The sequence below is a fragment of the Octopus sinensis genome, linkage group LG20, assembly GCF_006345805.1.
Source record: "Octopus sinensis linkage group LG20, ASM634580v1, whole genome shotgun sequence".
In the NCBI taxonomy this organism is placed as follows: domain Eukaryota; kingdom Metazoa; phylum Mollusca; class Cephalopoda; order Octopoda; family Octopodidae; genus Octopus; species Octopus sinensis.
The window spans coordinates 1,754,343-1,773,724 of record NC_043016.1 but is presented as its reverse complement, the minus strand read 5'-3'; positions in this window follow the sequence as shown (position 1 = coordinate 1,773,724).

Sequence of the window (19,382 nt, the reverse complement as noted above, 5' to 3'; positions counted from 1 at the left end):
TTGTTGTTTTTTTTTTGCGTGGACTTATTGGGGATTCTATTTATTAATTTTTTTATTTATTTCTCTAACTTCTATTTACATATACCTTTTGTTATATTCTTTATTCTTGTAGTATTTCCCTTTGGTCGATGTAAACTCCACCTACTTAACTGTATTGTTTCTCGTCATTTGATATTGTCCTCTATATCAATAAAAGAAATTATTATTGTTATTATTATTATTATTATGTGAGAGAGCAGTGCATGCCATCAAAGTGACACTGGGGTGAAATATACGAAGCCTAATATACCCATCATGACTACCCGTCTGATAAGGGTACACCAGGCACATGCATCACAACCATATATGCGCGACATGGTGATCTCATATCAAGATAAACAGCACCTGACCTTGCAGGTGGGGCCCAGTTAGAATTTTCTTCAGATTGAGTAGCCCATCCCGCTCAAACGGTCCCTGAATAAGGGTTGCTTTAGGATGTTGAACGAAACACCTATGTTTCCAGAGGTGAATTATTCAAACCCAAAAGAATCCCTCTCAACACATGGCTATGATGCTCCCTCACTACTTCTGCTCGTGATCAGAGATGCACATATCGTCAGCCACTAAGGGACATGCTCAACTGGTTAAGGTAAAACAACTGACAGGCAAATCTGTGGTATTGAGCAGAATATTTGACGTAGCCCATCTTTTATACCAAAATAAAACAATGTACATGATAACACTTCCAATCAGTTAAGATCAGAAGCCATGAGAGCCACTGCCTGGTACTGCATCAGGGCATTTATTATTATTATTATTATTAATATTATTATTATTATTATTATTATTATTATTATTATTATTATGAAGGCGCATGGCTCAGTGGTTAGAGCGTCGAGCTTACGATCGGAGGTTGTGAGCTCGAATCCCGGACCGGGCTTGCGTGTTGTGTTCTTGAGCAAGACACTTTATTTCACGTTGCTCCAGTTCACTCAGCTGTAGAAATGAGTTGCGACGTCACAGGTGCCAAGCTGTATCGACCTTTGTCTTTCCCTTGGATAACACTGGTGGCGTGGAGAGGGGAGGGCCGGTATGCATGGGCGACTACTGGTCTTCCATAAAACAACCTTGCCCAGACTTGTGCCTCAGAGGGTAACTCTCTAGGTGCAAACCCATGGTCACTCATGACCGAAGGGGGTCTTCAATTATTATTATTATTATTATTATTCAGTAGTTTTATTTTTATAGCGTGCTTTCACTTCACTACCGAGCGCAGCTCTGTGTGCCTTGGCTTTGTGCTGTGATTTGTTGTGAAGCTCTGATGGTTATTGTATGGAAAGTGTTCTGCGTAGGATGTGTGCAGTGCCTAGTAGTGCAATTTTCTGTATGTTATATGTGTTTGTAAATCCTGGTGTTTTTGTTATGTATTTGTCTGAATATTTTTTTATCATGTCTAATGAACCTACTATGATAGCATTTTTTCTGTTTTTACATTCCACATTCTAGTTACCTCTATTTCCAGGTCTTTGTATTTTGAAAGTTTCTCCATTTCTTTTAGAGAAATGTTGTCATCTACTGGTATTGATATTTCAATTAGAAAGCATTTTTTTTCTTCATGATCTCTGACAACTATATCTGGTCTGTTGACCTTAATTTCTCTATCTGTGTGTATTGGCATATACCAGAGTATGGTTGCTTTCTCGTTTTCTGTGACCTTTTCTGGTGTGTGCCTATACCATCTTTTTTTTGTTGTTATTCCATAATGTTGGCATAGCTTCCAGTGTATGTAGGTCCCAACTTTGTCGTGTCTGTGAATATATTCCTTCTAGCCAGGACTGGGCAGCCAGAGATAATATGATTTATTGTTTCTTGTCCATCTCCACATATTCTGCAGTTACTTGTTATATTTCTTTTCATTACATGTTTTTGGTAATTTCTGGTGGGGAGGCTTCGGTCTTGTGCTGCAATTAAAAATCCTTCTGTCTCTGTTTTGAGTCCTGAGCATCTCAACCATTGCTGGGATTTTTCTTTGTCTATTTCTTTTGCACTTAATTTAGTCCAGTACTTTCCATGAAGGGGCTTTTTTGCCATCGTTTTATCATGGTCCATTGCTGTTCTAGTTTTAGTTTTGATTTTATTTGCTTTATAGCTTTTGTTGTGTTTTCTTCTTTTTCTTCTTTTTCTTCTTCTTCTTCTTCTTCTTCTTCTTCTTCTTCTTCTTCTTCTTCTTCTTCTTCTTCTTCTTCTTCTTCTTCTTCTTCTTCATATTTGTTAGGTGATATGATTTCTTGTTTGTATTTGTCAGCTTCCTTAAATACTGAGAACAATTTTTTGTATTGCTCGTGTTTTGCCGCTATTTGTCTCAGTTTTCCTTGCTTCTGTAGTAGGTATGTTTGCAGTCCTATGGTGGTTATTTTATAGTAGTTTCCAGCTTTATAAGGCCTCTACCACCTTCTATAAGTTGTATATATAGCCTTCTCTGTCAGATTTTGGGTGATGCATCCTAGATCCGGTCATTATTTTTCTTGTTTCCTATCAATTTTGGTTAGTTCAGTTAAGGATATCGTAGCTGTAACTTATAACTGGGGCGGCTAAAGTGTTAAAATCTATCATTTTGTTTTTAGCATTGAGCTCTGTTTTAGTATTGATCTAACTCGTCTATAGTATTGTTTCGTTATTTTCTCTTTCATTTGGGTGTGTTGTGACTCATCTAGTTCATGGATTCCTAAATTTTTGTAAGTTTGGTTTTGGTCTAATTCTCTTATTTCATTGGCTTTATCTAGTGTGATGTTGCTACTCTTAACTAGTTTTCCTCTTTTCAGGGTTACTTTGGCGTATTTTTCTAATCCAAATTTCATATCTATTTCTTTGGTGAATCCATGAACTATCTTTAGTAGTGTTTCCAGCTGTTTGTCATTTGCAGCGTGTAGTTTTAGGTCATCCATATATAAAAGGTGGCTGATCGTTTTGCCGTAACATTTGTATCCGTATCCATTTCTATTTAGCATATCAGATTATTATTATTATTATTATTATGATTATTATTATTATTATTATTATTATTATTATTAATTCATAAAAGAAATCACTATTATCATTATCATGACGCCGAGCTGGCAGAATCGTTAGCACACCGGGCAAAATGCTTAGCGGCATTTCGTCCGTCTTTACGTTGTGAGTTCAAATTCCGCTGCTGTCGACTTTGCATTTCATCCTTTCGGACTCGATGAAATAAGTACAAGTTATGCACTGGAGTCGATGGAATCGAATTATCCCTCTGCCCAAATTTCAGGGTTTGTGGTTATAGTAGAGAGAACTACTACTACTACTACTACTACTACTACTACTAATAAAAAATAATAATAATAATAATAATAATAATAATAATAATAATAATAATAATAATAATAATAATAATAATGATAATAATAATAATACCACCACCACCACCACCACCACTACTACTAGTACTATACCATTATTATTATTATTATTATTATTATGATTATGATTATTATTATTATTATTATTATTATTATTATTATTAAGTCGGTGCGCTGGCAGAATCGTTAGCACGCCGGACAAAATGCTCAGCGGTATTTCATCCGTCGCTACTTTTTGAGTTCAAATTCCAATGAAGTCGACTTTACCTTTCCGGGGCGATGAATTAAATTCCAGTGGCGTACTATGGTTGATCTAATCAAGTGGCCCCCTCCCATCAAATCTAAGGCCTTGTACCTGTAGTAGAAAGGAGCATTATTATTATTATCATTTTTATTTACTCTCTTTTACTCTTTTACTTGTTTCAGTCATTTGACTGCGGCCATGCTGGAGCACCGCCTTTAGTCGAGCAAATCGACCCCGGGACTTATTCTTTGTAAGCCCAGTACTTATTCTATCGGTCTCTTTTTGCCGAACCGCTAAGTGACGGGGACGTAAACACACCAGCATCGGTTGTCAAGCAATGCTAGGGGGACAAACACTGACACACAAACACACACACAAATATATATACATACATATATACGACAGGCTTCTTTCAGTTTCCGCCTACCAAATCCACTCACAAGGCATTGGTCGGCCCGGGGCTATAGCAGAAGACACTTGCCCAAGGTGCCACGCAGTGGGACTGAACCCGGAACCATGTGGTTGGTTAGCAAGCTACTTACCACACGGCCACTCCATTATTATTATTATTATTATTATTATTATTATTATTATTATTGGTGGTGGTGGGGTGATGGTGGTGAGGTGTGAGTGCTGCTTTTGCTGTTGTGATTATTACTGTTAGTATTTCCTAAACGAACATTATCTGAGAGCATACTTAAAGCTCAGATCTGATCCTACGCATTCGTCGCCTCTTTCACATTGAAGTCAGTCTTCTTATCACAATCTGCTACCCGGCCCCTCTTTCTCTTCCCCTCTCTATCCTCCTTTCTCTCTCCTTCCCCTTCCCTCTATCAATTTATTTATCCTGCTAGCCCTTTATTTCTTTCTCTATTTACCTATCAATCCTCTTTTTCCTCTCCCCCTTTGCTTTTCATTTGTCTATCCGATATCCTGTTCTGACTGATTAGCTTTATCTCAGAGTGGACGAATATATGTATGTATACGAAGGTATGTAAATATATGTACGTATGTGCGTGCGTGTGCGTGCGTGTTTTTAAAGTCATGTTTACTGCGTCTTCTACTAAGACTGTTTTATTTAATTCTTTTGCTCCAATAGTGTTCTCAAATTTATAAGTCCATAAACACTTTTAGACCACCCCGGTCTCTTCATCAGATGAATTGATGATAATAATGGTGCTGTTAGTCACGAACTTGTCCGTTGCAAAGGGTCACGGCAATGCAATTATAAGCTAAAACCGCACAGCTAAATGATGAATCTGCTAGAATTAGCAAATTTTTATCTCTATAATTTTATAATCATCATAAAGATTATATAATACTTGTAATAAATTAAAGGCTTTAAAAGATAGTTGTTTTCCATTTCATGAACACACTGTGTGCGTGTGTGTGTGTGTGTGTGTGTGTGTGTGCGTGCGCGTATGTGTGTGTGCGTGCGTGTGTGTGTATAAAGGGTGAGGACCCCCTTCGGTCATGAATGACTGGGATTGCACCTAGAAAGTTACCCTCCCAGACACAAGTCCGGGCAATGTTGTTTATGGAAGACCAGCAGTCACCCGTACATACCGTCCTCTCCTCTCAACGCTACAGATGTTGACCAAGAGAAAGTCAAAGGCCGACACAGCTTAGCACCAGTGAAACGCATTTCTACATCTGAGTGAATAGAAGCAACGTGAAATGAAGTGTCTTATTCAAGGACACAAGACACACCCCGGTCCGGAAACCACTATCTCATGATTGTGTGAACGACGCTCTAACCACTGAAAATATGCCCCTTCACACACACATACACACACACATGGCATCCTTTTGTCTCTGAGACAATGGGGTTGCGCATAAAATAATCCAGTCTGATTTTCAATGAAGTGTCCTCTCCAGTTTCCTCTCCAGTGTTGTGCCTGCCTGGGCTAGATGTAAGAAAATCCTGGGTAGCCCAATCGTCAGGATTCCTCTCGTGACCTTGCTGACATAGTCCAAAGGAGTGCAGAGCATTACGTTTGGCACCAGCTTGGTTGCAGGAGATGCCGGAAGAGTGTCAAATCGAACACTAAACCGGCTACGGGGCTCCACTCCGGATATCTTTAAAGATTGTCTCCTTTCTGTAACCCTGGATAGGGGCCCGTACCGGGTACAGTCAGCCGGAGCCAGCTGAGAATGGGCCTCGTGTCAAGCAGGGTCGTCACTCCCTGAAGTAGTGAAGAAAATCGCTACACACTACCTAAATGTGTATGTGGTGTGTGGTATATGTATATATATACATATATATATATATATATATATATATTGCCCCTTTTCAATGCAGCATTGAAAAGGGGCAATACCCCGAAACGCGTCTGTAGCTGCCGGTCAAGTAGTGTGGAGCGACTGACCTCCCTTGTTCGAAGGTTATATGGATACAGTTGTGTATCAAATAGCTAACTTAAGGCGATGGCCTCATGGAGCTAATAAGCGGACAGCTTTATTCTTATTTTTATAAGAATGCCATATTAGTATGGCGATAACTATTATTTTCGGGAACGCTGCCGCTGTTCTCTTTTAGAGAGACTTAGTAATTTTAATATTTCTATTATATATATATATATATATATAATATATATATATATATATATATAATATACATATACACACACCACACACACATTAGGTAGCGTGTAGCGATTTTCTTCACTACTTCAGGGAGTGACGACCCTGCTTGACACGAGGCCCATTCTCAGCTGGCTCCGGCTGACAGTACCCGGTACGGGCCCCTATCCAGGGTTACAGAAAGGAGACAATCTTTAAAGATATCCGGAGTGGAGCCCCGTAGCCGGTTTAGTGTTCGATTTGACACTCTTCCGGCAGCTCCTGCAACCAAGCTGGTGCCAAACGTAATGTTCTGCACTCCTTTGGACTATGTCAGCAAGGTCACGAGAGGAATCCTGACGATTGGGCTACCCAGGATTTTCTTACATCTAGCCCAGGCAGGCACAACACTGGAGAGGAAACTGGAGAGGACACTTCATTGAAAATCAGACTGGATTATTTTATGCGCAACCCCATTGTCTCCAGAGACAAAAGGATGCCATGTGTGTGTGTATGTGTGTGTGAAGGGGCATGTTTTCAGTGTATGTGTATAATGTATTTATATATATATATATATATATATATATTGTGTGCAAGTGTTTGTGTGTGTATAGGTGTATGTGAGTGTGTGTATGCATACATATATTTGTATCGCAGTTTGTATCATTCATATATAATCATATGTGTATATGTATACGCTGTGTGAGTGTGTATCCCGGGCTGTTCAAAGGTGTTCAATCTGTTGCAACTTCTCGCACAGATTTCCGTTTCTCGCCCACCACCTTTTACACACACAGACAAACACACACACACACACATACACACACAAACACCAATATGCACACACACAGATTTATTGCATGCATCGATCTACAGATGTTGTTGAATATTGACCGCATTAATATCACCAATCTGGAAGAACTTACAAACGTTATTGATTCTCCACCATGCCACCACCACTACCACCACCACCTCTACTACCACCACTACCGCCACCTCTACTACCACCACTACCACCACCACCACTACAACCACCACTACTACCACCACTACCACCACAAACACTACCACCACCACCACAACTAACACCACCACCACCACCACCACCACCAGAACCACCACCACCACCACCACCTCCACCACCACCACCACCACCACCACCACTACCACTACCACCACCACCACTACCACCACCACCAACACTACCACCACCACCACTACCACATGCACAGCCACCACCACACCTAAGCACTGCTCTCTATAGAAACAAAACACCAGAGACTAAATCCTTAGCTGGTATCCCTTTCTATAGGATAAAACTTTGGGTAACTTATATGCATAGTGAAGTGATGAATTACAGAATTGTTAGATCGTCAGATAGAGGGCATTGCAGAATATGGTTTGGCTCACAGTGTCCTCAGTCTCAATCCTGATGACGTCAGCTATGCTTTCATCAATATTTCGCGGTCGATAGTTAAAATATATGCCCAGAGCTAGTATTATTATCGATCCCGAATCGATCAGCGAAACTGTTAAAACCATAGACAAGATGCGCTGCGATGTTTGTTCCCAAATTTTATGTTCAGTCTTCATATTTCGTCTCATCCCCGGTATGATAAATAACTCTCCAGTCATGCACTAGAGAACTTACGTCTTTTCTTTTCTATGTTTAACCCTCTCAGATATTTGCTTAAAAAATTCTCATGCAGAGCACCTAGATACGTTCGATGCATGCTGGCCCTAGGAAGCGAACGTGTGGGTATGGTTGGTATTATAAATATACATATACAAATATAACCTTTACATACCGATATATACATACATCTGTATCCTTATATGTGTGTGTATGTATATATGTGTGTGTTTGTGTGCGTGTATGTATTTGTGTGTGTGTGTGTGTGTGTGTGTACATGTCCGAGAGTTAGTATGTATATGGAAGTATATGTGAACGCCTATATATGTGTACATGTGGGCTGATTCTGAAAGGTCAGCTAAGGAGAGTTGCATGTGTAACCTACCATGAAGAACAAGTTAACAGTACAAAGAAATCAAATGCCAATCCCTTTAAAATGGCAACCACTTTAACAGTAACAGAATCACTATCCCACAACATCTACACATTCAAAGCAGATTACTAATGGTTTTTCAGCACCAACATACCTTGATAGACTCAGTAGCTACTTCTAACTCCAGGCCATGACAGAGAGGATGCTCTTGAGCTGAGAATTTCAACTTACGGAGACAATATTTACATATTGCCTGAGGAAACACAACTAGATCTCATAATGTAGGGAAACGGTTGCATATTCAAGTACCTGCATGCCTGGAGAACTATGTTGTGTAGAAACAATTGTAGTGACTGAAAATAAATGTCAAAACGTACTCCTTGTTGAAACATGACAGTAGCTCAAACGCCCAAAGAGGGTGTTGAAAAGTTCCTAGCATCAAGGGCCTGATTGGAAGCCCAGCCTTTCGAATTCCTTTGCAAGACTTAAGAAACCTGAAAGACTGCTACAAGTGCGTGAATCTGGGAGAGGAATATGTTGAAAAAAATCATACTTAACTGATCCTCCCGTATTTTCTTTTACCCAACGCTATTAACTTGTCACCACCCTTGTACCTGCGTGTGTGCGTGTGTGTGTATGTGTGTGAGTGTGTGTGTGTGTGTACGAATGTGTCTGTGGTTATACCTATGTGTACATGTATATGTACATACACATATACACATATACATATATACATACACACATACATACAAAGATTTTGCATGTATGTATGGATGCATATATATATATGTTTATATATATGCATACATATATATATACATTTGTGCATATATATATACATATATGTATATATATATACATATCTGTATATATATCTATATATATATGCATATATATATATAGAAATATATATACATATATATATATATATATAGCGGGTAAAGTTCCATCTTTTTCAGCTGTTTATTCTTCCTACTTGTGCAGAGTCGCTCAAACTTTTATAAGGAGCGGGTTACACCAGAGTAAACACATAAATGTGAAACAAGGTGGAAAAAAGAGTACTCAAATAGCAGTGGTAGAGTAATATGCTTTATTTAAATCACCAGAAAATTCAACAAAACCTGTTACTACTCTGAGTTTCGCGTTGCCGTTCATCGAACAGTTTTGCTAGAATCTAGCAAAAACTGTCCGATGAACGGCAACCCGAAACTCAGAGTAGTAACAGGTTTTGTTGAATTTTCTGGTGATTTAAATAAAGCATATTCTCTACCACTGCTATTTGAGTACTCTTTTTTCCACCTTGTTTCACATTTATGTGTTTACTCCGGTGTATATATATATATATATATATATATATATATATATATATTTCCTCAACAGGCCCTGCCCTATTTAACATTGTCCCGAGGGAGATCAAAGAGGAAAAGGATCCCATCAACTTCAAACAGAGTCTGGATAGATTCCTTCAAAGAATACCAGATAAGCCACCCATAATTGGATACAACTCACCCAACAAGAACTCACTACTTGAACAAAACTTGACTTAAACAGGATTCGAATAATCCTATCAGGTGGTGCTATTAAGTTAGACATGGCCTGGACCAATCTCTGGTCGAAACATTTCTAAGTTTTTTCTAAGTTTTATATATATATATATATATATATATATATATATATTATATATATATATATATATATATATATATATATATATATATATACATATATATATATATATACATATATATATATATATATAAAGTTAAAGAAGTGATTTTAAATTCACAAACGCAGGATGATGCTAATAATATAGCCTGAACAGGATAAGCTACCCCTGTTTTGCAGAAAAAAATGTTGGTGGTCGGCTATGAGACACGAACTCACACCTCCGTGATTACGCGGCGCGGTGCTCTGAAACATTAAGCTAAACCGCCGACACCACAAATTCTTCCGCAATTTTAAGATATATAAAAATCTCGCTTTATGAGACGCTATCATGCGTTAAATTCAAATTACGATGAACGTAAACAAACAAACGAAGTTTGCTTTAGAAGTGTTGAGATGTCTTAGAAAGTCAAAGAAGTGATTTTAAATTCTCAAACGTAGCATGATGCTAATAATATAGCCTGGACAGCATAAGGTACCCCTATTTTGCAGTATTACTGATATAAGGTAAGGTATAAAGAATAGCCATTACATATTTTTCTTTATTGTAGTAAATTCGACTTACAGCTGTTTCCACTATCATTGTATGTTCATCATTGATAGGTTTACTCAATCGGCCTATTGATATGAGTAAACTTATCAATAACAAACTTATAGTTTACACTGGAAACAGCTGTAAGCTGAATTTACTACAATACAGAAAATATGTAATGACCATTATTTACACATCGTTATGTATATTTCTCTGTGTAAAACTCATTATTACTGCATCACAGCCATTGATTTACAATATGGAATGATGATATGAGATGATATAACCACGAACCCTACCAGATGAATATGAGTAGATCTTCAGTCTATATTGTACGTACCTATATTGTACGTACTTATATATATATATAATTATAATTTAGGGTATCTAAGAGATACCACCACACTGGAAATAGCAGCCAAAACTTGATTCTAAAACCACATTAAATGTACATACAGCACCAGGAGAGAAGACAAAGAGACAAAATAAACTGGCAAAAAAGTTACTGAATAATTCCAGATCCCGGATTTCTGACTCTGCATAAGAAATGCTTTGCCTTCATCAGTGGAATATACACAGATAGCACAATAAATACGAATATATGTATATACAACATTCGATATAGTTACATATACGAACGTATACATACATTTAAACTGCACACGGCCAGTTTAAATTGCCCGCCTAATCTCATCGTGGTCAAAATACCACCGCAGTGAATATAATGACGAAATAAATATATAACTTTATATAAATTTATATATATATATATATATATATATATAAATTTATATAAATTTATATATATATATATATATACACGCACACACACCCACACATAATATACACGTATCACGCTAGTGTCATACATATAAATATATATGTGATAAGGAATGAAATATGTACGTGTGTGTTTGTGTGTGTGTGTGTGTGTGTGTGTGTACATATTACCTACTTTATCAGTCCTACTCTTCAATCTAATGACCTCCCACACTTCTTCTCGGGGAATATTAATGAGAATTAGAAGAAAACATTAAATATAATAATAGTGTTTTATAGAGATAAAATGGTATTTTAATTTAGACCGAATCTAATGAATTATACAAGACAGTTGAATATCTCTTATATTATTTTCTCGTCTTCACACGGATGCACAGCAAAGATGATCACTTTAACAGACTTGTGGCTCACATCGGTTAAAGAATCATTTACCAATATGCCTAATTCTATTGAGATATACATGATTCCCCTTTTTATAACACTCTCCATTGTCTTCAGTTTTCTTCTCAACAAGACCATTCACTTAGTTATTTTACTACTTTCATTTACTGATGTTCGGCTATGCTCACCTTTAAATTTTCTTCACTTTTGTCTCACATGCCGATACGCACCCCCACATAAACACACATATATGTAGATTAATATTCATAGGTAGATATTTGTAAATACATACATGCATACAAAAATTTACATACATACATACACATACATACATACATACATACACATACATACATACATACATACATACATACATACATACGTACATACATATGCATATACATTGGGAGAATTCACAAAAAAACAAAAGACGAAGACAGGTGGTGTCGACAACAAACAGATGTATTCGTATAACGCTCATAAATAATAAGGATTGTTTGCTCACAATTTTTCAACCGAAAGGCAAAAATTTATACGCCACTAAAGCTACTGAGAGTGCACCAGTATTGCTAGAAATAAGAGTCAAAATAACTAATAGCCACAATAATGCATAGTCTTATTTAATGAAAAGGGAGGAAAGCTCCTTAAGCGAGCAGACAGACAGGTAGGTAGTTAGAGAGAGAGAGAGTAAAGTAACAGTTTCTGGATAAATAGATAGATAGATACACAGACAGACTCATAGATAGATAGGTAGATAAGATAGATAGATAGATTGATATATATATATATAGAGAGAGAGAGGTAGGTACATAGATAGATAGATAGATAGATAAATAGATAGATAGATAGATAGATAGATAGATAGATAGATAGATAGATAGATAGATAGATAGATAGATAGATAAATAGACAGACAGATAGATAGATACAGAGAGAGAGAGAGAGATAGTTAGATAGATAGGTAGATAGATAGATAGATAGATAGAGAGACAGAGAGAGAGAGAGAGAGAGAGAGAGAGAGAGAGAGAGGTACATATGTTTCTTTATTAGCCACACAGGGCTGCACACAGACGGGATAGATTACGAAGTAGAGCTTTTCGTTTTGGGGGGAAAAAAAGTGGGGTAGGTTTTCGATCAAAAGGGATCGTAAAAGGGAAAGAAGAAAAAAAAGGAAAAAGGGAAAAGAAATAAAAGAAAAGTAAAAAGGAGAGAGGAGAAAAAAGGAATAAAGGTAAAAAGAAAAAAAAACGATCAATAGGGATCGTGTATCACATTGTCATGGTGTATGGTGTAAAGGGGGAAGCAGATAAGGTTTATCCGTGGAAAGAAAACCCTACGGAAAAGACCACGGTAACCTTGGTCAATATTGTTACATGTTACCACATTTGTTTGCATGTGGGGCACCCTCTGTTTTCAATTTCTGGGTTCATAGGATTATGCTCAAGGTGGCTTCGTCATTCATACGTGCAATCCTTGCTACATTCACTCATCTTTTTTTTTAAACATTCGCTAAACAAAACTTGCCTCTCTACTCTCACTTTCCTTTTCAAGTGGTACTTGAAGAAGTTGATGAGAGATTGACCAGAGAGGAAAGTGCTTGTCTCCAATCCTTTCAGACGCGTCCAACAGATACACTCTTTCGCCATAGACACAAGGATGATGAAAATAGCCCTTCCTTCCCGTTTGAAGAAAGTAGGCGTGACAATATTGACGATAGACTCAGCTGATAAACCGACTCGTCCCACACGTGACAGTCGTCGTTCGACATAAGACCACTGGTCGAAAATTGTTTGCCTGAAAAAATGGTGGCTCTGTTGCCACGCTGCGCTTCCGCTACCCGGGCCTCTCGCGCAGCTTCGATCCCTTCGTTCCTTAAGGCACGCATTTTAATTCTCACGACGCAACCTTCGTGCTTGGCGTTGAGGTGTTGGTCGAGGGCCATCCTCGCAGCCAGCCCGTTGGTTGCGCTGCCAGTGGTAAGTGCCTCTTCTAGTTTCTTAACCCTATTTCGATCTATCGCTAATTCCTTGCTAAACCTAATTGATTCCGATTTTATTGCCATTTTCAAGGCGAACCACCAGCGGTTGTTAACGACGGATCCCGCCAGCGCCCTCTTAATTAACTCGTTAATCCGGTTCCTGTAAACCTGTCGCGCTAAGAGTGACGTGTTCAGTTTCCAGTAACCGGGATCCTATCTATGTGTCTTATCTAAGTCGAGCGTACACGTCACAAATTTGTGATCTGTGTAGCTGACTATTTTAAATTGTCGACATCCTACACTATCCCTATCCGCTGTCCTGCATAGAATTCTATCTAGATAAGATCTCGACGATCCGACACGGTTTGTCCAAGTCCACATTGGCACGTTCGGATGGTCGAGTCGGAACCTGTCAGACAAATGGAAACGTCTGAGTAGGTCTTTGAGGCACTTACACCCCCTTCTATTACTATCCATTCCCACATAATCTAGATGCGTGACCAAGGTAGCGTTCCAATCCCCTACTAACAGTAAAGGTCTAGACGTACCCAGGAAAACCTCTAGACGTCTGAAGAAATCCGCACGACCCGGAATGCACACGCATTTCTGCCATCCACGTCCAAGACAACCAGCTTACCCTCCGGGTCTAGGAATATTGTTCTTACTTTCACATTTAGACTTTCGAAAAAGCACCGCGGTACCTCCACCACCCATGTTCGGCAGACAGAGAGAAAAATAAATGTCAAATTGATCGCCAAACATGGACGCAAGGGCCCGCGCCTTGCTGAGTCTGGTTTCACTGATAGCTACTATAGCCACGTTCAGTGACTTGATGTCGTTTAGAAGGTAACCTTGCTTCCAAGCCGACGCCAAGCCACGCGCATTCACACAACCTAATTTAAGCATAATTGACGTTTACGAAAATTGTGTTTTACACACTACATTGGAAGAGACAAGAGGCAAGAGGGAAGGTCACTTACTCATTTCGAAAGTTTTATTTTTTTCTTCTTCTTTTGTAGTGTCTTTGAGGATGTGTTTGTATAGTTTTTTGGAGAGGTATCGTTGAAACCCGCCTACCGCATTTGGAAAGTTGGTTTTGAGTGTATGGTGTTGTGTTTGTGTTATGTGTACAATTCTTATGTTTCGGTGGTGTGGTGCGCGGATGATTGTTTGTCTTAAAGTCATCTTCACAGATGTCCGTGTTGGATGCAATATAATCCATTAAGTTTTTATTGTCTGTGTCTATTGCAGTTAGTTGTATGTGTGGTTTTGCGGGTTCATTGATTTTTTGGTTTTCTAGGGGGATGCTGTCCGGAGTTAAATATCTCCCTCCTTTACTTCCTTGTTTGGTGGGCTTTTTTGATATTTTCCTTTTACCCCCTGTGGCTATTTGCCATTCCGTCGAACTTTCGTCGTCCAACGAATCAGAAGGCGGTAAAGGCAAAGCATTTGCGTTAATATGTATGCTTGTAGAAATTGTTGATGTTTTGTGCGGTGTTTGTGTTGTTGTGGTGTTAGAGGTAGAATTTGTCTTCTTGTCACTGTTTTCTGTCTTTTTAATTGTCGTCCTCGGTGTTGGTGTTGGTTTATCTCTTGCTGGTTCAGTATGTTGAATTGGTTGCGACCTTAACGGTGATTGTATTGGTACTGTTTCTTTTCTTGGTGACGTTGTTGGGGTTTGTTTGCTGGTTTGTTGTTTTTCTTGGCATTGTTCCATAATTGAGTGTGTTGGTTTTGGTGTTGGTGTTGGCAACAAGGGTTTTTTATTTGTTTTCTGATTTGTTCTTTCTTATTTTTCTGTGCCAGAGCGCACTTGGCACTTAAATGTTCTGAGCTGCCACAGTTGTAGCATCTAGGCTTTTTGCCTTCTGCTACAACATATAGGCTTTGCCCATTTTCTAAATGGATTCTATCATGTAGGTTCTCGATAGAGAACCCCTCAATCTGGATGGTCACTACTATTGTTTTACCGCCCCAATTGTCGTTTTTGTACACGGCGGTTTCTAATATGTTTATCGTTTTCAAATGGTAACAGATTGCCCCTTTTATCCATTTGTTAGGTATCTCAGGGGGTACATTTTTAATACTGATTCTACTCACTCTCTGGCCTTTGTAATATCGTACCATGATGATTTCATCATTTTCCAAAGACTCTGTAGAGTGAGCCTTTGCCACTTCCTGGTTAGGGAAGCGGACCAGCACTGTATTAAACTGGGGACTCCAGTTTATATATTCTTTTTTTCATTATGTTTTTTAAACACTTTTCTATGTCCGTTTTTGTAATCTGTTCATTTTGTTTTTTTTTGTTTTTTTTTATAATTTTATAAATAATTGTCTTATTTTCTATTTGTTCCTTTATGTGTTGAGGTGTATGCAGCACTAAATCCTGCCCTTGGATTGTAAAGAATGCTCTCGTTTCTATTAACTCTTCATTCGTAAATTTTACTATTTCTTTTTTCTGACGCAGGGCGGCAGCGAAATTTACAGTAGTAGTCACGTTGTTGTTGTTGTTAGTGGTGGTGGTGGTGGTGGTGACAGGGCTGTTACCGCAAGTGGTTGCAGCGTTCACTACCATGTCATTCAGGTTTTTCGAACGTGTGTGCGTGTATAAGTCCTTTTTTTCTCCTAGCGTTTCAATTCTAGGAAAATGCTGGTCCATAAAGGAACGCGACCAGCTTTCTACAATAACATTTCTCGACATTTTTTAATGTCGAGAAGAAAATATACACAAATTAAATAGGGTTGAAACTGCCCCTAGGGGCGATTCCTCCCTTGGAAAAGCACTCAAACGAAAGTTGGGTGCCTTACACACCTTATTTACAAAAATGTACACAAAATATGGGCTATAAATAGTCAAAATAAACGATTACCTTCGGAGCCGAGGTGACAACACGTCCGTCGATAGATAGATAGATAGATAGATACATAGATAGATAGATAGATAGATACATACATACATACATACATACATACATACATACATACATACATACATACATACATACATAACTTTTTATTGTGGCCACACAGGGCTAAACACAGAATAAAAATGGACGAAATACAATGTAGAGTTTTTTCGAGGTGGGATAGGTGGGACATACAAAGAAAAAAAAAAGGTTCGATCAATAGGGATCTGTGGGTTGTGTGGTGTATAAAAATATAATATATATATATATAAATAAAGTTCACAGTTTAGGCGTAGCCCTGGAAAGAAAAAGCTACAAAAAAGACCAAGGTCACCTCAGACAGTTCGAAAATGAACACATGAGTAAGTCGCCTTACCTCTCGTTGTCTCTTTTGGTCACAGATTTACGCTTAAAATAGTGTCGCCTTTCATACTGACCATTTTTGCCACTTTTACCCACTTTTTATTAAAACATTCGTTCGACAAAGACTTCCTCTCTAAAGATGGACATATAGATAGATAGAGAGAGAGGAGATAGATATAGATAGATAGATAGATAGATAGATAGATAGATAATGATAGATAGATAGATAGATAGATAGGATGATAGATAGATAGATAGATAGATAGATAGATAGATAGATATATAGATAGATAGATAGATAGATAGATAGATAGATAGATAGATAGATAGATAGATAGATAGATAGATAAATGTTTCTAGAAATTATCTTTACGGTGCTCCTTGTTTTGTATTCGTGTTCTTGTATTTCCATCTGAACCTATCCCATCCAACTTCTTATAATTACTCAGAATCGATTTATTTCCTTTTCATTGATATTAAAAAAATAAATATGTTGATTATATTTTGATAGGGGACATATTGGCACCTCTACCCAGATATGTTTTAATACTTAGTGCATGTACAAATACTTTCACCGTTGACTAACGCCTCTGGCACGTTGACTTGACCTCTCAAGACAAATCTGGCAATCTTCAACAGAAACGCACGACCTATGATCCCTATAACTCCAGCCGTTGGTCTATCGAAAAAGAAAGAAAAAAAGAAATGGAAAAGAATAACTAAACAAAAGGAAAGATATATATATATATATATATATATATGTATGTATATAGATACATACGTAAACGAATAAAAGGCTATAGCATTGCATTTCAGTCAGTAGTGCGATAGCATTTACTTTCAGTTAAGTAGAAAGGATATTTTTGCAACAGATGGTAATAGCTTTCATGTGGCTTTTCCATACATATAGCAATTTATCGACTTCTTATAACCAAGCATGTGGCCATTTTGTTCTTATTTTTGTTGTTTTCTACTCTTAGGTGAGTTCTGAGCCAGCAGGCTTGGGATCAACAGTGTTCCAGCTGTGACCACCATGTCTTCTTGCATTCAGATATAAAATATCAAAAACTGCACCATAAGGTACATAATCAAGAATTTGATATTACAGCGGCCATATTTTTTGTAGTTTAACCCCGAGTTAAATCCGATCCAGCAAATATATAATCAAATGAGTTCCAGCTGTGACCATCCTGTCTTTCTTTTCAGTTAAAATATATACAGGACCACAAGGTAATATCAGAAACTTTCTGACTGCTCTCTGTCTGTTTGTATGGCTGTCTGTCTGTCTCTGTCTGTCTCTCTCTCTCTCTCTCTGATTGTTCGCTTAAATGTAAATACATGCGCACCTTATTATAATTAATGTGTGTGTGTGTGTGTGCACATGTATATATGTTTGTGTGTATATATGTATATATACAATATAACGTACACAGATAAATATTGATATATACATATATACTTACAATCACGTACATTTGTATATAAATATATATGCACATTAGGGTTATGACTTTTTCACAACCTATTAACCCTATCATAAAAATCAGGAAACTAACGTTTATTTTGTTTTATAGAATAAAACGTCAACTCCAACTTAAGAAATCGATCACCACTTTTGACCCAAATCATGCAAAATTCTTGTGGAATTCATAACGCCTACTCAAGCTTTTACCAAACTTGGAATGCTGACTCAATGCAATGCAGAAATAGTATATCTGAAATGTCAGCTTTCTAGTTGAAGTAGTATCGGAGTTACGAGCATTTACTAGGTTGCACTAGATTCACACTTCAGTATTTCCGCTGCCTAAATCCTTGTAAACGCAAGAGATGTGGAATAAAAGTGTATTTATACATTTTTAAAGATTACTGAATTGAAATTGCTCTATTCAAATGTTCAAAAGTAGGCTATTTTAAGACAGAGGCCACTACAAGCATTCGATAACATACAAAATTTAAAATAATACATATTTTAAACTTTATAGGTTTAATTCCTATTTTAAATAACTGTATAAGAAAAATGGTGCTGAGTGTTAGTAAAGTTCTAAACATAACAAAGAATTAATATGTTCAGTTAGATAAAAAAAAATTTGAAGATGAAGTTTCTCCTTCTTTTTACAAACATCATAAAGATCTTGAAGCCACTTGATTGCCCGTTCTGCACTCTGATTTGTTCTGGGAATTTCCAGTTTTGATGGTTCTGGACACCAAAAGTTTTTCACAGAGTTCAATACTTTTTTTAAGAACTTGCAGGCTACCACATAAATTCTGATAATCATGTGCATTAAACATTTGGCCAGTAAACCAAAAATCTGCCCAGCTGTCAGAGATGGATCGACAAACATTGAGAAGCAAAACTCTTTTCTCTGGTATGACAAAAGAGCTAGTATTGCTCGAGAAGTCATCTTGCATTACTTAAGTTGGGTATTTTCTGAAACTTTACAGTGGGAAACTTGCCGGTTTCTTCAAAGAAATGAAAAACTCCGATCAACTGAAATAGAAATTTCATTTAAACTCGCCATACTGTTAATTCAGTAATCTTTTCGCTATTGTTGAAATTAGCCTGGAGTTTCTCGTAATTATTTACAAGATCTGGGATGAATGTA